The sequence below is a fragment of the Megascapheus bottae genome, chromosome 1 (genome assembly GCF_031878675.1).
Source record: "Megascapheus bottae isolate mThoBot1 chromosome 1, mThoBot2.hap1, whole genome shotgun sequence".
Classification (NCBI taxonomy): domain Eukaryota; kingdom Metazoa; phylum Chordata; class Mammalia; order Rodentia; family Geomyidae; genus Megascapheus; species Megascapheus bottae.
In genome coordinates, this window is record NC_143509.1 from 2,034,730 (window position 1) to 2,055,112 (window position 20,383).

Here is a 20,383-nt window from a genome sequence, read left to right on the forward strand (position 1 = left end):
CGAAGCCACCGATCATCCCCTCATCCACCCCCGGCTTTGATTTTTAGGCCTCTTCCCTCCCTGGTGAGCTGTGAGGAGCTGCAGGAATTTATCTCACTCATTTCAGGGTGCACAGTCCAAACGCCTCCAAAACCCATCCACAGCCGGATTTCTGGGTTCAGATGGGGAACGCCAGGAGATGAATATGGCTGAATATTTCAGCTCTTTAAAAGCCATCCCCGGGGTCTCTTCAGCGACCCTCCCCAATCTAGACCCCAAATGCATTCGTTTCCATCCCCACCTCCACACCACTGCCGTGCCTGCTCCTGCATCACTTAGCCAGAGCCAAACCCATCAGTGCTACCCATCTCACTCATGATGCTCTGCCTGCGGGCCTCTGCCAGCATCCGGGTCCCACCTCCACCAGTGGTACCCATCTTACCCATGATGCTCTGCCTGCGGGCCTCTGCCAGCATCCGGGTCCCACCTCCACCAGTGGTACCCATCTTACCCATGATGCTCTGCCTGCGGGCCTCTGCCAGCATCCGGGTCCCACCTCCACCAGTGGTACCCATCTTACCCATGATGCTCTGCCTGCGGGCCTCTGCCAGCATCCGGGTCCCACCTCCACCAGTGGTACCCATCTTACCCATGATGCTCTGCCTGCGGGCCTCTGCCAGCATCCGGGTCCCACCGCCACCAGTGGTACCCATCTTACCCATGATGCTCTGCCTGCGGGCCTCTGCCAGCATCCGGGTCCCAGCTCCACCAGTGGTACCCATCTTACCCATGATGCTCTGCCTGCGGGCCTCTGCCAGCATCCGGGTCCCACCTCCACCAGTGGTACCCATCTTACCCATGATGCTCTGCCTGCGGGCCTCTGCCAGCATCCGGGTCCCACCTCCACCAGTGGTACCCATCTTACCCATGATGCTCTGCCTGCGGGCCTCTGCCAGCATCCGGGTCCCACCTCCACCAGTGGTACCCATCTTACCCATGATGCTCTGCCTGCGGGCCTCTGCCAGCATCCGGGTCCCACCTCCACCAGTGGTACCCATCTTACCCATGATGCTCTGCCTGCGGGCCTCTGCCAGCATCCGGGTCCCACCTCCACCAGTGGTACCCATCTTACCCATGATGCTCTGCCTGCGGGCCTCTGCCAGCATCCGGGTCCCACCTCCACCAGTGGTACCCATCTTACCCATGATGCTCTGCCTGCGGTCCTCTGCCAGCATCCGGGTCCCAGCTCCACCAGTGGTACCCATCTTACCCATGATGCTCTGCCTGCGGGCCTCTGCCAGCATCCGGGTCCCAGCTCCACCAGTGGTACCCATCTTACCCATGATGCTCTGCCTGCGGGCCTCTGCCAGCATCCGGGTCCCACCCCCACCAGTGGTACCCATCTTACCCATGATGCTCTGCCTGCGGGCCTCTGCCAGCATCCGGGTCCCACCTCCACCAGTGGTACCCATCTTACCCATGATGCTCTGCCTGCGGGCCTCTGCCAGCATCCGGGTCCCACCTCCACCAGTGGTACCCATCTTACCCATGATGCTCTGCCTGCGGGCCTCTGCCAGCATCCGGGTCCCACCTCCACCAGTGGTACCCATCTTACCCATGATGCTCTGCCTGCGGGCCTCTGCCAGCATCCGGGTCCCACCGCCACCAGTGGTACCCATCTTACCCATGATGCTCTGCCTGCGGGCCTCTGCCAGCATCCGGGTCCCACCCCCATCAGTGGTACTCGTATTTTCTGATGCTCTACACATGGGTCTCTAGGACCAGCCAGGTCTTCTTGCCCCCATCAATGGTCCCCCCCTTACCCGGGTCACTTGTGCATGGACCACTAAGATTATGCAGGACCTGCCCTACCTACATGTGTGGAGCCAGTCTTTCCCATGATGCCCTGGTTTGGGGCCTCCAGAAGCATCCCCCCGACCTGTGTCTACTGCTGCAGGGTACCCAGGCGTCTGACTCACACAGCAGAAGCCAGTTGTTGCATATGGTGACTCTCCCCCATGTGAGATGGTCTAACCTTTTGGGTTTTTTTGTGCTAGTCCTGGGGCTTGAACTCAGGGCCTGGGCACTGTTCCTGAGCTTCTCTTGCTCAAGGCTAGCACTCTACCACTTAGCCACAGCACCACTTCCAGCTTTTTTCTGTGTAGGTACTACTGAGGAATGGAACTCAGGGCTTCATGCATTCTAGGTAAGCACTCTACCTCTCAAGCACATATCCAGCCCCCCCCCCTTATCTTTTTCCAGACCAAGTCTCTACTGTCTAGCTCAAGCTGGCTTGAATTTGCTATGAAGCCCAGGCTGGCCTAGAACCTTTGACTGTCTTGTCTCTGCCTCTGCAGTGCTGGACCCCACACCGGAGCCCTTTTCTAGGTGCTTGGGTCTCCTGTCCAGGAAATCATAGTTTCTCCCGTCCTTCCCCGGCTCCCTCATTGCAGCGTGGGAACCAAGGAGCCAAATCACTCCTAGGTCCCATCATAGCGCTGACCTTATTTGGACAAAAGCCCTTTGCAGATGGAGTGAAGGATTTTTGCAATGAGATCAGTCAGGATTACAGGGGGCCCGAAATCCAAAGATAAACGTTCTTAGAAGAGAAAAGCAAAGACATTAGGGAGACCACGTGGAGAAAGGACAGCAGAGCTGGGACCCCCCAGAAACTGGGACAGAAGGCTGGGGGCTTGGCCCACATGGTAGAGTACCTGCCTAGCTGCCATCCAACCCTGAATCCTCCCCCCCAAAAAAGTAAAACGTAATAATGACAGGTTGTAGGGCTTGAACTCGGGGCCTGGGCACTGTCCCTGAGCTCCTTTTGCTTAAAGCCAGCGCTCCACCTCTTTGAGCCGTAGCATGACCTCCAGTTTTCTGTGGATTCACTGCAGATGAGTCTCACGGGCTTTTCTCACGGGCTTTTCTCCTGGGGCTGACCCAGAACCCTGATCCTCAGATCACAGCCTCTTGAGTAGCTAGGGCTACAGGTGGGGCCACCAGAGTCTGGTTCCCTGAGGGTCTTTAAAGGACATTATCAGGAGGCCCACATTCAAAGCCTGTGGATGGTGCAGCGGGGGGGGGGGGGGTGAATGAGTAGGAGGTGGGGATTGTGGGAAATAGCAACAGTGCAGTCATCCACCTTCCTCCCCCGTCCCCGCATTTAATCCTCAGGTCCCCCCCAGAGGGGCCCAGTAAATCATTCAATCATCCCCTTCAGCAGAGGAATGAACTGAGGCCCGTTAGCCATGAGGGTGGGAGAGAAAGCTGATTTCACCCCAAGAAAGAGCCACACATGCCAGGTGCCAGGGGCTCATGCCAGTAGGGTGCTAGTCTTTTGTGTGTGTGGGGGGGGTCATGGGGCTTGAACTGGGCCTGGGCGCTGTCCCTGAGCTCTTCAGCTCAAGGCTACCACCCTACCCTTGAGCCAAGCCCCACTTCCCATTTTCTAGAGGTTAGCTGGAGCTAAGAATCTCAGGTCCTTTAGTGCCCGGTCTGGCTTTGAACCTTGATCCTCAGATCTCAGCCTCCTGAGTAGCTGGGATGAGAGGCGAGAGCCACCGTGCCCGGCTATAGAGTGCTAGTCTTGATCACAAACCTCAGGGACAGTGCCCAGGCCCTGAGTTCAAGTCCCACGGCTGACAAAAAAATAAATGAGGATAATAGCCAAGCACTGGTGACTCACCCCTGTAATCCTAGCTACTCAGGCAGCTGAGATCTGAGGATTGTGGTTCAAAGCCAACCTGGACAGGAAAGTCCATGAGACTTAATCATCAAAAAGCCACAAGTGGAGCTGTGGCACCAGCCTTGAGCCACAGAAGCTCAGAGACACAGTGGCCAGGCCTTGAGTTCAAGCCTTTAAGACAGCCACATACCCATGAAAAAGTGGATACTCTTAAGAAACTCCAGAGGATAAAGGGGTTTGAGCTGGTGAGTCTTAGCACCCCAGAGTCTTTGAGGGACAAAGAGAAATCACTCATCTGGCAACAGACCTAGTCAGTGACTAAGCCCCAAAATAATGCCCTCTCCTTTGGCTCTCTGAGGGCGAGGGGGGGAGGAGTCCCCATTGACGGAACCAGACTTGGGCCAGATGGATTGGCTGGGGGATTTGCCCAGACAGGAGGCTATGGAGGGATGTGAAGAAACTCAGTGCAGAGGGGCACATGGAAGATTCCAGAAGGAAAGACAGAATGATTGCAAGCCAGGCAATCTGGGAGCTGAGTCTTCTTCATTCGGTACCACATGGGCACTTGGCAAAAGCGTGCTGTCTCCAGAGTTGGGGGTCGGTCTTTGCCAAATGGCAGGGCGGGGGCCTCAGCTCTGTAGAGGGTGTTTCTTGACTTTTTAAGGTACATTTCAGGTGTGCTAGTGCAGGCCTGTAATCCTGGCACTGACGAGGCAGACGCAGAAAGTTCAAGAGTTCAAGGCCAGTCGGCATACATAGGAAGACCCTGTTTCAAAACAAAACCAAACCAAAGAGGGTATCGATTTGCAGTGCTGAGATTTGAACTCAGAGCCTCCAGCTTGCGGGGCCCGTGGCTGTCATCCTGGAGGCTGAGATCTGGGGATCATGGTTCAAAGCCAGCCAGACAGGAATGTCTGTGAGACTCTTACCTCCAATGGACCGCCAGAACACCAGAAGGGGTGCAGTGTCTCAAAACCGTAGAGCACTCGCTTTGAGCCGAAATGCCCAGGGATAGCACCCAGGCCCCGAGTTCAAGCCCCACACCCGACAAAACCAAACAACACAGTCAAAAAGCAAAGAGGAAAGGGCTAATCCCCCTCCACCCCACTTCCATGTCCTTTCAAAGGCCTCGTCCTGGACCACCAGCCCTCAGCAGACACCGGACTGACCCTCCCCCACTCTGCCCTTGAACTTGGAAGCTTCTAGAACTCTAAGCCACCCATTCCTGCCACTTGTCCAGCAGCAGGCAGGTGACCAGGCTGCCACCATTCCAGGTGCCAGGATGTGCTTTTTGTTTTGCTCCAAGACAATTCACAGCCTGGCCAGCCGGAGACCCATAAACCCCCGCCCCTCCCCCCTCCAGCTTTCTGGAACCTTCTTTTCCTTCTTTCCCAGTCTGTCTCCAGCTGGTGGAGATTGAGACCTTGGACTCGCAGCCTGCCCCAGGAGCCCCGGCTGAGCTGAATGCCTGTCACTTCTCTCCTGTTCCGTCAACAGTGCACGCTGGCCCGTGACCTGTGGCCCTCTCTCTGCCCAGGGCTGACAGGTCTGGTGAAGAGGGGGTGCCCCCCAGAGCCCACACACATTTCTCTGCCTCCAAGTTGTCTCAGCTCCCTGCTCACACAAATGACACCTCCACAGCTTCTTCTCAGCGCCCCCCCTTTCCTCCCTCCTTCCCTCTGTCTCTCCTTCCTTCATCTCCAAGTAGCCCCTATCCAGAGCCTGCTCTGGGAGCTTGGGCATGCATTCATACCACCAAGATACAATGGAATTCAAGGGCCAGGAGTTTGGCCTAGTGGTAGAGTGCTTGCCTAGCATGCATGAAGACCCGGGTTCGATTCCCCAGTACCACACACATAGGAAAAAAAACACCAGAAGTGGCTGTGGCTCAACTGGTAGAGCTCTAGCTTTGAGAAAGCCCAAGGACAGTGCTCAGGCCCTGGGTTTAAGCTCCCGCGGTGGTTTCCTCCTCTCTTTCCCTACCCCTGGCACTCTCTCTCTCTCATTGGCCTTGAACTCAGGGCCTGGACACTGTCCTTGAGCTTCTTTTGCTCTACCACTTGAGCCATAGCGCACCACTTCAGGCTTTTTTTTGTGTGTGTGTGTGTATGTGGTACCAAGGAATTGAACCTAGGGCTTCATGCGTGCTCGGCGAGCACTCTATCATGAGTCCACACTCCCTGCCCCAGGGCAATCGTCTTTGTCTGTTTATGGATTTGCCTCTTCTGGGTGTTTTATACAAAAAGAAAGGCCAGGTTGAGGGAGATGCGGGGTCACCCCTGCCCAAGGTAGGTGGGCACCCTTAGAGGTAGACAGCTCGCCCCTTCCCAGAGGCCTGCGGAGCTTCATTCACTGTGCGTGCGCCCCCACCCCTCCCCTGGGGTTCTCAACCTCCCAGGTCCAGCCCTCCCCAGCGCAGCTCCCTCTGGGACTCTCCCTCCCCGCTCACCTGTCTTCAGGACCCAACTTTGCTCCCTAGCCTGGGTGGCTTCACCCCTTCACACTCACCCGCTTCCTCCCCTGGCCCCCACCTTCCTCTCCCAGCGGGTACCCCTCACTCCCGCCCCCTCCCCCCTCCCTCACTCCCCCCCCCCATCACTCCCCCCCCCCACCCCGCCACACCTGGTGGCGACAGCAAGGTGGACAGCGGCCCCTGGTGGCCGGGGTGGGCAGTGCAGCTGGACAGTCCCTCCTCCTGGGAGCCTCTGTCCAGCCCCCCTCCAGCCCTCCCTCCCTCCCGGCCCGTGCTGTCCCCTCCTCCCTTTCTGCCCGAGCCCCTGCTGTGTGCCCAGAGCCAAGTATCCCAGGCCTTTGAGAACAGACATTCTGCAGGGAGGCAGGTAAATCAAGGGAAACAAAAATGGGGGGGGGGGCAGGGGGGCTTTCAATGTCTAAATAAATGACTAAGAAAATTCAACTCACCTATTCATCATCTACATCTGTCTATCTACCCATCCATCTATCCATACTGCATCACTTTGTCTAGCATCTATCCATCCATCCATTTATCCACCCTATCTATCTATCTATCTATCTATCTATCTATCTATCTATCTATCTATCTATCTATCTATCTATCTATCTATCCATCCATCCATTTATCCACCCTATCTATCCATCCATCCATCCATCCATCCATCCATCTATCCATCTATCTATCTATCTATGTATCTATGTATCTATCTATCTATCTATCTATCTATCTATCTATCTATCTATCTATCCATTCATCCACCCTATCTATCTATCTATCCATCCATCCATCCATCTATCTATCTATGCTGCATATGGAATCCAATGCCCCAGCGTGTGATGAGCAAGTCCTCTATCTTTGAGCTGCATTCTCAGCCTAGATGTTTCTAGAAAGTCTCCAGGCACTGGTGGTGGCTCACCCTTTATCATCCTTAATCATTCTAGGTGCTTGAGGCTGAGATCTGAGGATGGGGGTTCAAAGCCAGCCCAGGCCAGAGCAGTCCTCAAGACTCTTCTCTCCAATGAACCACCAGAAAACTGGAAAGGGTGCTGTGGCTCAAAGTGGCCGAGTGCCAGCCTTGAGTGAAGCGCCCAGGCCCAGAGCTCAAGCCCCACAACCAACAGCCACAACAAAAAAGGATTCTAGAAGTTTCTGTGAACCAAGAGTTGTTCGATTCCTTTGGGCCAGTGGCCAGGCAGCCCTGGATGGTGCAGAAGTTTCATTTCATGAGCAGGAAGTGAGGGAGAGAGGAAGGACAGGCTCTCCCAATCCACAAGTAGGCCAGGTTCCCATGGGTTAAAGTCCTCCCCCTATTTAAAGGGACCAGCACCTCTCGAATGGACCAAGCTGTGGACTAAGCCCTTAGCACCTACTGCTTGAGCCCCAGTCCACGTCTGGTTTCCGGTGGTAACTGAAGATAAGAATCCCCTAGGCTTTCAAACTTGGGCTGGTTTTGAACCGTGATCCTCAGATCTCAGCCTCCTGAAGCAGCTAGGATGACGGCAGATCCACTACCCTCCTTCAAAACAATCTCAAAGCCAGGCACCAGGGTCTCATGGCTAATTCTAGCTACTCAGGAGGCTGGGATGTGAGAATCAAAGACCCTGGCAGCACAATTTAGAAGAGTGTTTGCCTGGAAATGGAGGATCTGAGGACCACAGTTCAAAGTCAGCCAGGGGAAGAGAGTCTATGAGAAGCTTATCCCCAACTAGTCCCCGAAAGTCAGAAGAGGACTGGTGGCTTGAGTGGAAAAGCCCGGGCTGTGGGTGCAAGCTGCAGGACTGGTGTGGAAGGCAGGGAGGAAGAAGGAGAAAGAGGGAGGAAGGCACAGGAAACAATGGAATTTCCTCATGGGGAGGGGGGAGCTGTGGGATTCCTTACAGGGCTCACGTGCCCCTCCTCTTCTTTGGGGGACCCTGATCTAGGGTACACCCTGGGGATGGCACTCCAGCTTCCATCTTGCTCCCAACTCCCAGGGGCAGAGTGTATGGAGAGGTTGAGGGGCCCCAAAGACACCCAGTATCCCCCAAGAGCCCGTGTCTGCACAGTGGCAATGGAGCCCCTTTCAAGCAGCATGGCTTTGGGTACCCCAATGGGTCGACGCTGGGTGTGGGGACCCCTGGGCTGCTCTATGGCCTCTGACCGCCTCCACCCAGGGAGAGCCTCACCTCCATGTCACCCCATGTTCACGATATCCTGAGTACCTCAGAACACAGTATCTCTACACCCAGAATGTCCTGCTCCTGTCCCCACCGTACCCCAAATCCTTTTGCTCATGCGTGCACAGCTTTGCCTTCTTTGCTATGAGGGCCCCTGGGGAGGCTGGCCAGCACCCAGGTCCCCTCTGTCAATAGGGGTCCCCAGCCCAGCTGGCTCCCTTCCTCCCTTTTTGTTGTTGTTGTGTCGGTCCTACCACTTGAACTCAGGACCACGGCAATCGGGCTGGTGCTCTACCACTTGGGTCACAGCTCTACTTCTGGATTTTTGCTGGTTAATTGGATATAAGAATCTCCTGGGGCTGGGAGTTTAGCCTAATGGTAGAGTGCTTGCCTAGCATGCATGAAGACCCGGGTTTGATTCCTCGGTACCACATATGTAGAAAAAGGCTGGAAGTGGTGCTGAGGCTCAAGTGGTAGAGCTCTAGCCTTGAGAAAGTCCAAGGACAGTGCTCAGGCCCTGAGCTCAAGCCCAGGACCGGCAAAAAAAAAAAAAGAATCTCCTGCCCAGGCTGGCTTGGAATCATGGTCCTCTCATCTCGGTCACCCAAATAATCAGATTATAGGCATGGGCCATCAGTACTGACTTATCTGTTAGGTTTTTGCCTGGGGAGAAGGGAGGAGGGCTGGCTCAAGGGGTTTGGGGCCAGAGGTGGGGAGGTCCCTGAGAGCCATCTTGTGTTCCCCTGTCTTTCTGGGCACCCATCAAACTCCAGATGGAATCTCTCTGGTCCCCAGTGCCAGCCACAGGACCCTGCGCACGTACACTCCAGGCTCTCGTTCTGCCGGCCTGGAATCCTGGTGCTCGGAGGAATATAAGTGTTCCCCTCTCCTTCCAACTCAGGGCCCAGAACTGAGCCCCCTGCTCAGTCCTGAGATGTTAAAAAGGCAGCCGGACCTGAACACTGGTGCTTCATGCCTGTACTCCTAGCTATGGAAGGAGGGTGAGATCCGCAAGAGCAGCAAAAAGCTGGAGGCATGACTCAAGTGGTAAAACACCAGCGTAAGGCCCCATGTTCAATTCTTGGCACCAAAACAAACAAACCAGGAGACGTTGGGTCTCCCGGTGAGCAGATGGCCTAGAATTTTGGTGCCCCCTCCTCCACTTTAGCTACTAGGACATGCGTCTCAGAGAGGATTCTGGGAAAGCAGACTAATGGACTTACGTATTTCCTGCTCAAGTTTTTTTTTCTTTTGTTTCTTGGTACTGATGTTGGAATTGGGTGCACACTTACCAGGGCAGGTGTTCTAATATTTTTTTTTAAATGTTAGTCTTGGGGTTTGAAATCAGGGCCTGGGTGCTGTTCCTGAGCTTTCTTTGTGCTCAAGGCAGGTGTTCTACCACTCAATCCGCAGTTCTACATGTAGCTTTTTAAATTGTTTCTTTTTTTTTTGCCAATCCTGCAGCTTGAACACAGGGCCTGAGCACTGTTCTTGGGCTTCCTCAAGGCTAGCGCTCTAGCATCTGAGCCACAGCACCATTTCTGGCCTTTTCTGTGTATGTGGTATGGAGGAATCGAACCCGCATCTTCATGCATGCTAAGCAAGCACTCTACCACTAGGCCAAACTCCCCACCCCACTTCCAGCTTTTTTTTCGGCCAGTCCTCAGCTTGAGCCTGAGCACTCTCCTTGGACTACTTCTGGCTTTTTTTCTCTGTATGTGGTACTGAGGAATTGAACCCGGGTCTTTGTGCATGCTAGGCAAGCACTCTACCACTAGGCCAAACTCCCAGCTCTGACCACTTCCAGCTTTTTACTGGTTGATTGGTGATAAGAGCCTCAGAGACCTTCCCTGGATCTGGTTTTGAACCTCTATCCTGTAGATCTTAGGCTCCTGAGAGGCGAAGGAATACAGTTGTGCAATCACCATATCCAGCCTCCAACCTCTTTGATGATTTTCCAGACACTTTGCTTTTTTTTTTTTTTTTTTTTCCCTTCTGGTCCTGGTGCTTGAATTCAGGGCCTGGTAGCTGTCCCTGAGCCTCTCAAGACTAGAACGTGAGCCACAGGGCCACCTCCTGCCTTTTTTGAGTACTTCATTGGAGATGAGAGCCTCGTGTTCTTCAGTGCCCGGCTAGCTTGGATCTTCCATCCTCAGATCTCAGCCTCCTCCTGAGGTGTTGAGCCACTGGCACCTGGCTGACACTGTACCCTATCTTTTCTGGTTCTCCTGGTATTCTTCAGCAGGCCTGTGGTTAGCAGCTAGACTTTCCTTAGACATAGAGAGTCCCTGAAAAATTCGCATCCCTATTGGCCTGCCATGATTTTGAACTTGGCACGAGCTGCCACATTCAGAATGTAGGCCTTTATTTGGGTGGATTCCCTTCCCTGACGATCCAGGCCCGGGTTTTGCATCCACCCCCCCCCCCCAGCCATCAATCTTGAGCGTGGCTCCCCATCTTATAAAATAGATTGCAGCAGCAGCAGCAGCAGCAGCAGCAGAAGCAGCAGCAGCAGCAGCAGCAGCAGGGCCTCCAGGTCCGGGTCTCCGGAGATCCTTACCGGATCTTACCTCTCAGGACTTCCCTTCTCCATCCCCTCCCCAACCGCCCCCCCTCAAGACTCTGCCTCCCCTCTCCCTCTCCCCCACCCCCACCCTGCATCAGAGTTGTCTCTCCGGGCTCAAGTGCCTATTTTTGGCGTGGGGCCCGGTTTTATAACGCTCCCCCCCCCCACTGTGGATCCTGGCAGCCGGATCTGGGGCTGGGGGGGTGTGGAGGGGAGAAGAGGGGGATCGAAGCCAGGGTGACAGCCTGCTGCACGCCGGAGAGGGGCTGCGAAGCTCCCGCCTGCGCCTCGGCCCCGCGCGCCCCTCGGCCCCGCGCGCCCCTCCTCCCCGCGCGCCCCTCGGCCCCGCGCGCCCCTCGGCCCCGTCCCCGCCTGCCCTACTTATTCCAGCCGAGCGCCAGCGGGCTCCGCCGCGGCCAATCCTGCACCGCGTTTTTGTTCTTGCTCGAGGACCTGAAATTCATTTTTTTTTCCTTTTAAATGTAGGTTCTTCCCCCCGCTTCCCCCACCCGTGAAGTCCCCCCACCACCCGTGTCCTCCGCTCGGGCTGCCTGCCGGGCGGCTCCGAGCCCCAGCCGCAGGCGCGGGACGGGCGGGGAGGGGTCCCCAGCCCGGCCTTCCCTTCCCATCCTGGGGCTCCGGCCCTGCTGTGCCGCCCCTCCCAGCCTGACAACCCCGGCCTAGGGTCCGGGGTAGCGGCCGCCGAGCGCCTTCCCTTCCCCGGCTCACCAGCCGCGTTTATCCGCGCGCCCCGGGGCAGCGGACGCCGGCTCGGCCTGGCCCGGCGACCCCAAGCCCCTGGACCCCCGCGTCCCGTCCCAGACCGGGGAGCTCCGGTCCGGGTCTTGCTCGCCTCCACCGCAGAGCCCGCACGCGTGACTCTGTTTCCCGTCTCCCGAGGAAGAATCGGTCCCCAGCCCACCCCCACCCGCGCCCCTCCGCTCCGAGCGCGCGGGCCGATCCCACCCGGGCTTTGCACAGCTCTTCCAGGCCCGATCCCCGACCGTACACCCCCCCAACCGGGCTGAGACCCCCTCCCCCAACCGGGCTGAGACCCCCCTCCCCTTCCCACCCCCACCGGGCTCCGATCGCTCCCTCCCCATCTCCAAATCAAGCTCACACCGCCCCATTCCCACATCCCCCAAAGCGGGCTCGGACCCAGGCAACGCAGCCCCTACCTGGCTCAGCCCCGGTGCCGGGGCCCCCCGCACCTCCTCACCGGGCGGCGCTCCGCTCCGGGTCTTCTTTCCACTGTCTTCCCCCACCCCCACCCCGCAGCCTAGTTCCCACCCCGGCCCGGCGCGGCCGCCCCCCGCCCCCCTCATTCCTCCCCGGGCGGGGAGGGGCGGAGGAGGCGGCGGGTGGAGTCCAGTCCGGGTTTTCACGCCGGCCCCGAGCGCCCGCCCGCCCGCCCGGGCAGGCTGCGCCGTCCGTTCCGCGCCGCGGCTCCGGGCCGGGCTTTGCGCGCGCCGCCCCCCGCCCGCAGCGGACGGAGCGGAGGGAGCGGCGGGAGCGCCCGGGCGCGCGCGGCGAGCGGGCGGTTTGTCATTGCTGGTGCCCGGCGCCGGCTCGCTCCGCGCGTCCTGCGGTGCCCACGGGCCCGGCCCGGCGCCCCCCGCCCCGGCCGCCTCGGGGGCGCGACGCCTCCCGCCGCGCCGCCGCCCTCCGCAGCCCCGGCCCCCCGCCGCCACTGCGGGGAGCTCCAGCCGTCGGCGCGGGAGCTGCGGGAGCGACGCCCCGCCGTCTGCCGAGGGGGCCCCGGCCGATGGGGCCGCGCGGGCCCCGGAGCGGCGCCTCCGGGCGGCGGGGGGCTGCAGGGGCGCCCCGCCGGTCCCGCTAAGCCCGCGGCCGCCGCCGTCACCGCCGCCGGGGGCCGCGGAGTCGCCTGGGCGCACACGTGCCGCCCCCGCCGGGGCCGCGGAGCTGCGGGGGAGATGCGGGCCGCCGCCGGCGCCGCCTCGGGGGGCTCCGCCTCGCCCCAGCCCCCCGATCTCTGACGCCGCCCCCGCCGCCGCCCTCCCGGGAGGGGCGCAGCCCGCGCGCCCCCCGCCCGGAGCCGCCGCCGCCGCCGCCGCCGCCGCCGGGACCCGCGAGCCGCCGTCGCCTGGCGTTTTTTTGATTTCTTTTTTTTTTTTTGGTCCATTTAATTTTGATTTTTGGTCGGTGGCGGCGGTGCGGGGCCCGAGGAAGGAAGGGACACGGAGGCCACCCTCGCCCCGGCGCCCCCTACCCACCTCCCCCTCGCCCCGGCTCCGGGAGATGTGCCGGGCGGGGGCCCCGGGTCCGTGGAGCCGCAGGAACCTCGCGCACGGCCGACCCCGGAGCAGCGTGGGACAGGTGAGCGGCTGCGGCCCCGGGGGCGCCGCACCTGGGCCAGGTGTGCGGGGCGGGCGCGGGGGCGCCGGGCGCGTCTGGAGCGCAGCGCGCGGGAGTCGGGGGGACCCGGAGCCGCCGCGGGCTGGGTGGGCAGCCGGGGGGCTGCGGGCACTGGCTGGCACGGGCGCGCGGCGGCGGCCCCCGCGGGACACCTGGGGCGCGGGTGGGCGTCCGCGGCGGGGGGGGGGGGTCGGCGCGGGAGGGGAGTGCGCGGGGGTGCGCGCGCCCCGCTTTGTGCGGGGGGGGGAGCGGCGCGCGTGTCCGGCACGCGCGTGCGCGCGGCGCCCTGTTTGTGTAGGTGTCGGCGCCCGCCGGGAGTGCGCGCGCGCGCGCGCGCGCGGGGCGCGGGGGTCTCGGCTCCCCCCGTAGGGGCGTCTGGAGCGCGGGCGCGAGGGGCTCGGGTCGTCGGCGCCGGGGCTCCCGGGGGAGGGGGATCCGTGCTGCCCCGGGCGTCGCGAGCGAGACGCGGGGTGCGCGGGGAGGGTGGTGTCCGCCGGGGCCGGGGTGGCCCGGACAGGTCAGCGGGCGTCGGGTTTGGGGGACGAGTCTCCCTCCTCCACCCGCGCGGGAGCAGGGGAGCGTGCCGGGGGGGGGCGCGCTTGTCAAGCGGCCCACCGAGCGCCCCGGGGTGCAGTTTCCCAGCCGAGGGGGACGGGGTGGCCCGACCCCGCCGTGCCCGGCCCCGCCCCGCGCGCCCGGCCCCCCGGCCCGGCCTCGGCGTCCCCGCCGCCCGGGCCTCCGCCGGAGGGGCCGATCGTCCACCACCACCCCCGTGCCGCCCGGGTTCCGCGGGGACCCCGGCCCGCACCCCCCCATCCACACGTGTGGTGCGCCGGGGGCGGGGGGGAGGGGCGCAAGATGGCCGCCAAGATGGCTGCGCCTCTTTTCTTTCTGTCTCCGCTTCTCCCGCTCGCTTCCCGCCGGCTGCCGGAGGGGGAGAGCCGTGGGGGCCCCGGCGGGCCCGGCGGGGGGCGTGGGGGGCGCCCGGCGCGCCTCGCTCCGCGGCGCCTGCTGACCTCCAGTCTGCTGCGGGGGGGGGCACTGGGGTCTGCGCCTCCCCCTGCGCCCCAAGGGCAGGCAGGGCCCGGCACCCGACCCCCCTCTCCACGTCCCCATCCTGACGAGGCCGTCGCGGGGGCTCGGGGTCCGGCCCGGCCTCGGGGCAGGTGACTGCGCTGCTCTCGGTCCCCCACGCTGGGTTCTGTCACCCGCGAGCCGGGGTAGTGCCGCACCTGACGGTGTAGCTGCGCCCCCTGCGCCCCCTCCACCGCCACCCCAGGAAGCGACCCCCATCTCCCCTCCCTGCCCGCGCAGCCCGGCTCGCCCATCCATTACCAAGATGGATTTCATCTGGAGCGCGGCACCGCGCGGATTCCGCCGCGGGTGGCCCAGGGGCCGGGCTGGAGGGACGTGGGGGGCGCTCAGGTGTGGCTGGAGCCCCGTCCCCTGCCGGCAGCCACTCCCCCCTCCCCTCCCTCCCGGGGTCCCCAGCCCCGATGGCGCCCACCCTCTGCCCTTGGGCCTGGGCACGGCGCCCCGGCTGCCACCCCTGCCCGGGATTCCGGGAGGACAGCGAGGCGCAGGAGACACGGAGCCAGGTTTCTATTTGCTGCCTGCCCAGGGGAGCCCTGTGTCCCCCAGGCCAGCACACATCGGGGGACGGGTCGGTGCCTTTTGCTCTCTGGAGGCTGGGGAGGGGAGGGAGGTGTGGGGCAGTCGGGGGGGGGGGAGCGAGTGGTTTCCAGGAGCCCCTGGGGCCAAGGGGGGGCTCCCCGGGGAGCCTGCGCCCTGGCCACCAGGGACCTGGAGTTCCTGGTCTCCGTCTCCACCGCCTCCTGCCGCCCCAGCCAGACGTGCGCGCAGCAGCCAAGGACACGCAAGGCTTGGGTTTCTGGTCGCATCCAGTTTCCACAGCCAGACGCGACGCCCCTCCCCCAGACCCGCGGGGACTGAGCCGCCGCTCTTGGAGGTGGAAAGTGGGGTCCTGAGCCCCGAAGGGGGTGTTCTGAGGGAGGTCGTGTGTCCCCCCCCACCTGTCCTTGTGTGTGGAGGGGCAGGACGTAGCCCGTGTCTGGCAGTGTGTTTCTCTCCTGGCTGTGTGTCCACACACACACACACACACACATGCAGCTGTCTGCATCCTCCATTGCACCTGCAGCCGGGGACCAGGTGTGTGCCCCTGCCGCCCGGAGTAGGGCTGGCTGCGCCTCTGCAAACACATGCCAACTGTGCTTGCTGCCAGGCGCCGTGCTGGGGACGCGGTGGGGACAGCGGGCCAGGCCCTGTTGTGTGCAGGCACTGCTCACAGCCTAGCGACAGGGAAAAAGGGGTTTGGTTTAGGAGAGTTGGTGAGGAGGTAGAAGCCCTGTGTGAAGCCTGACGGCACAGAGGGGTTCCCCACACCCCACCCTGAATGAGACCCTGGTAGGGGGCTCTGTGCTCCATCCTCTGATATGCAAATGGAAGTTCCACCCAGGACCTTTGCACATGCCCATCCTCCTCTGGATCCTCCCCCCCGCCACGCTGCAAGGCTGCTTCCCTCCCTTTAGACCTCACCTCTGCAGGAGCTTCCCCTCTCCCCTCCCTCGCACCCTCAAGTCTGCAGCAGGCTCTTCCCTAGAGCTGACAGATTTCACACACTCGGTAATTTCCTGATTTATTGTACCTGAGTGTTTACTGTCTGTCTCCCTGAGTAGGTTCCAAGCACTCGAGGATGTTGTTGGGCTTGTGGTCTGGGTTCCTACCCCGTGCACAGTAGCTGTTGAAGAAATTTTACACGGGGCGGGGAGCATGGCTTAGTGGCTGAGCGCTTGCCTAGCATGCACAATGCCCTGGGCTCCATTCCTCAGCACCACATACACAGAAGAAGCCGGAAGTGGCTCTGTGGCTCACGTGGTAGAGCGCTAGCCTTGAGCAAATGAAGCTCAGGGACAGCGCCCAGGCCCTGAGTTCAAGCCCCAGGACTGGCTTGAAAAAAAAAAATTTAGCCAGGTGCCAATGGCTCAGGACCTGGCATCCTAACCACTCCGGAGGCTGAGGTCTGAGGATCACAGTTCAAAGCCAGCCCAGACACTGAAGTCTGCAGACTCTTCAATGAACCACCAAGAAAGCGGAAGTGGCGCTGTGGCTCACGTGGTAGAGCCCTAGCCTTGAGCTGAAGAGCTCAGGGACGGCGCCCAGGTCCCGAGTTCAAACCCCATGACCAACCAAAATAAATAAACCTTTTCTGGGCTGGGAGCGTGGCGCAGTGGTAGAGGGCTTGCCTCGCACGCATGAAGCCCCGGGTTCACAGAAAAAGCCAGAAGTGGTGCTGTGCCACAAACAGAGGAGTGCTGTCCTTGAGAAAGCTCAAGGACAGTGCCCAGGCCCTGAGTTCAAGCCCCAGGACTGGGGGGAAAAAAAGTCTCTTCTGAGTTGGGGGGCTGTGGAGTCTGCTTGCCTCCTGTGGGGTCCTGGGGAGACCCGTCCTGCAGAGCACGGAAGGGGGCCATGAGGGGCGCCCCTCCTGAGGCCACCCATTCCCTAGGGAGAAGTTGCCTGATCCCGGCTCCGGCCGGCGCTGTGCAGGCCCTGTGTTAGGTCTTAGAGTTGCTCAGGGTTGGGGGTGCCGGTGGTGTCACAGCGGACAGAGGCTCAGGATGCTGCATATTACATAGCCCAGGCCCACCCCCCCAAAAATATAACCAGACACCCCCTGGGCCTGGTGCCCCTCATCTGTGGGCTCCCCCACTAGTGACCTGTGTGGAGTTTCTAGCCTCTCACAGGAGGCCCTGGCTGTTTTTACCTTTTGGGGGGGCCTTCTACTGTGGAAGTGGGGGGGTCCTTCCCCAGGGTCTGCAGGCATCTAAACAGCAATCCCCAAGTCCCACGCTGGCAGCTCCCTCCTGTAATCCCAGCCTCTCAGGAGGATTTGCAGATAGGGGTATGGGGGCTCCCCCCCCCCCCCCCCGGCAGGAGAGTTCCCTGTCCCAGCCCCAGCCCGCAGCATGTCTACCCGGGCGTTTTCTCTTCCCCGGGCTCCCCGAAACCTCTCCGTCTTCAGCTGAGATGGCTTTTGTCTCAGGTGGGTGCAGTTAAAATGCCCAGGCGGGGGGAGCCTGGCCTGGCCATGGAGCTGGGCAGAGCTGGACCAGGGCGGGCGGGGGGTTGGCGTCCCCTCAGCGTAGAGAGGTTGGTTGAGGGGGGCTGCCAAGGCCTGGGGAGGGGTCAGGGGCTTGGTAACTCCCCCCCAACCTGCCCTGTGGCACCATCCCCCGTCCTGCCCCCACTACCCTCACCCCTCCTGGCTCCTCTGCGCCTCCTCCAGGGGGCCTGGGTCCGGACCTGCACCCGTCCCTCCGTCTGCACACCCCTTACTAGCCTCTTGCCCCCAGTCCCCTTCTCAGAAGACAGACCTGAGGATTGCGGTTCAAAGCCAGCCCTGGCATGAGCTAATCTCATCTGCGATGAGCCACCATGAAAGCTCAGGGTCGTAGAGTGCCCCAGCTAGTGTGGAAAAAAAGCCTGGGGACAGCATCCAGACCCCGTGTTCAAGCTCCAGCCTGGCACAGGCCAGGCCGGCCCGAGGTGGGTCCAGTGAACAGCTGGGCTCAGAGCACCACAGAGGGAGAGGGGACGCCAGTGCGGTCCCAGTGGGCAGAACAGGGAGACAGGACTTGAGGGCTGGCGCAGGAGCCGTGAGCCAAGGAGGTGCTGATGGCAGGAGCCTTGGCCTTCCATGCCAGGCTGGTCTGGGGCGGCCGTGGGCAGGGAGAGACAGAGGGGGCCGGCGAGGGGGCTCTGGGCTTGTGTGGGGTTTGTGTGGGTGCTTTTTTTTTTCTGTCATGCTGGGGATGGTCCCTGGGCTTCCCACCAGGCCAGGTCGGGGTGTTGGTGTTGAGCCACATGTCTGGTGCCTGTCCTGGGGCTTGAACTCCAGGCCCTGAGCTCTTTGGCTCAAGGCTGGCCCTCTACCACTTGAAGCCACAGTGCCACTTCGCTTCTGGCTTTTTTTTTTTTTTTTTTGCCTGCTTCATTGGAGATAAGAATCTCGTGGGGACCTCTCTGGCCAGGCTGGCTTTGAACCGCCATCCTCAGGTCTCCACCTCCGGAGTGGCAAGGCCGACAGTCGGGGGAGCCACCGGCACTGTCATTTTAACTCTGAGACGGGGGACTCCCGATGCAGCCAGGCTACGGTTGAAGGGTGTGGCCGGCCAGAGAGAGGTGGGGGGGGGGTCTGCACAGTCCCCGAAACTGGCCGTTTTCACCAGAAGACCAGAGGGACACCCAGGAGGGTGTGGGTGGCCCCCGAAGTGGGAGTTGTCCGTGCAAACGCCCCGAGGTGGGGTGTGCCAGGCATTCCCCAATGGGCAAGGCCTTGACAGCCTCAGGGACAGGGTCAGTGCTTTCCGTGAACGCAGTGGAAACCATGGGGGGCTCTGAGCAGAGGTGGGGGACCCTGGGCGCCCTCTGGCTGCCCTGGGGTGGACTGGCTGAACAGAGGATGGACTTGACCCATGCACGGGCTCGGGAGGGGAGGATGAGTGGATTGGAGGGAGCAGGGGTCTGGGTGGGTGGGAGTGGAGACACGGGGTGCCCATCCTGAGCCCTGGGGGGCCAGGCTGCCAGTTGCTGCCACCGGGGCCTCACTGGTCCTCCCTGAAGTAGGCCCCGTGCCAGGGACTTCTACCCCAGCTTATCTGCGCCGGGTAGATCTGTGCAAAGGTCCTGAGGTAGGGCCTGGGCCTTTGCCTCCAAGTGGGGATGAAGATAGGGGCTCAGAGAGACCCAGCGCCTGGTCAGGGTCACAGGGAGATTCACTTCACGTGTTCTAGGCCAGCAGGGACACCCCCCCCCCCCCCCGGGCCAGGTCCAGTGGGCCTGGATGCGGGAGGGTGGGCTTCCCCGCAGCAGGAGGTGAGCCACAGACAGGCTCACTGCTGCCAGGGAGGGGAGCGAGGGGGGGCGGGGCCCGGCGCCCCCTTCTTCATGCCAGCACCCCCTCCTAGACATTCAATCTCCCACCCACTCACACCCAGGGTTGCCATGGCAACGGCAGGCTAGGGCAGGCTCCAGGCGCCCCCTCTCCTCCTGTCACCCTCCCTGTCCCCACCCCGCCGGGGCACGCGAGGACAGACCCTGCTGTGGCTGCCGTGCCCACCCCTGGCTCCACACAGACGCGGGGAGGGGGGCACAGGATGGTGCAGAACCCGAGCCACAGCTCCACGTCCAGTTTTTGGTGGCTAGAGTAGAGTCACGGACTGTACTCCCCAGGTTGGCTTTGAACCGCGATCCTCAGACCTCAGCCTCCTGAGTGGGCCAAGATTGCAGGCAGGCAGCCGAGCACTCAGCCCGAGCCCCCCTTCTCCAGGATGCCGGGCAGTCCTGTGGGCCCCGGGGGGACCAGCGTGCAGGGCACCGGCCTGGGGTTTTGTAGGTCGGTTGTGGGGCTTGAACTCGGGGCCTGGGCGCTGTCCCCGAGCTCTGTCCACTCCGAGCCACAGCGCCACTTCCGGTCCTTGGTGGATCTCACACAAAGGCTTTCCTTCCCAGGGTGGCGTTGAACCCTGGTCTTGAGCTCTCAGCCTCCGGAGCAGGGAGGTCGGCAGGCCCGTGTCTTTACGAGTCACTGTTGGGGTGATGGAGAGGGGCTCCCAGGGGCATCTGGGGATGGGGTCCACAGGCCTGGGGGGGACATCAGCTCCCAGCACCCCCATGCCGGGGGCTCCCAGCCAGGCGGGAAGTCGTGTGTGTTGTGGTGCCTGCGGCCCCAGCCTGAGCTACTGACCGTGTGGACATCGCTGAGCCACGACGGCGCGGCCTCGTGGAGCTCCGGCCACGTCCAGCCTGGCTGGATTTGAAGAGAAAGGGAGACGGGGCGGGGAGGCCGAGGAGGGAGGAGCGCCTGTCTCAAGAGGAAACTGAGGCCAGCGGTCTCGCCTCCCGTGAGCCACCGAAGCACCGGACGTGGGGCTGTGGCCCAAGTGGTGGAGCGCCAGTCTCGAGCACAACACAAAAACCCGCTTGCAGAGAGGAGGCCATGCAAGGACGCGTGGAGAAGGCGGCTGTCTGCACGCTGGGAGGGGCCCCCAGCGCACCCCCAAGTCTCTTAACACCTTCCGCTCCCATGTCTGGCTTCCCCAACTGCGAGAACGTCGCCCTGCTGT

The 20,383-nt window shown here is 61.6% G+C and overlaps 1 protein-coding gene across 5 annotated transcripts in view; it reads left to right on the forward strand.

Moving 5' to 3' along the window:
* The first annotated feature begins 12,845 nt into the window (after nucleotides 1-12,845).
* Adgrl1 (adhesion G protein-coupled receptor L1) overlaps nucleotides 12,846-20,383 on the forward strand; it is a 28,987-nt gene continuing 21,449 nt past the window's right edge. For 3 of the 5 annotated variants that reach the window (XM_090335834.1, XM_090335826.1, XM_090335843.1), the window contains exon 1: nucleotides 12,846-13,199. The gene's annotated coding sequence lies outside the window, so the exon portion shown is untranslated. The remainder of the gene's footprint in view (nucleotides 13,200-20,383) is intronic. The other 2 variants (XM_090335863.1, XM_090335873.1) reach the window with 1 other exon arrangement.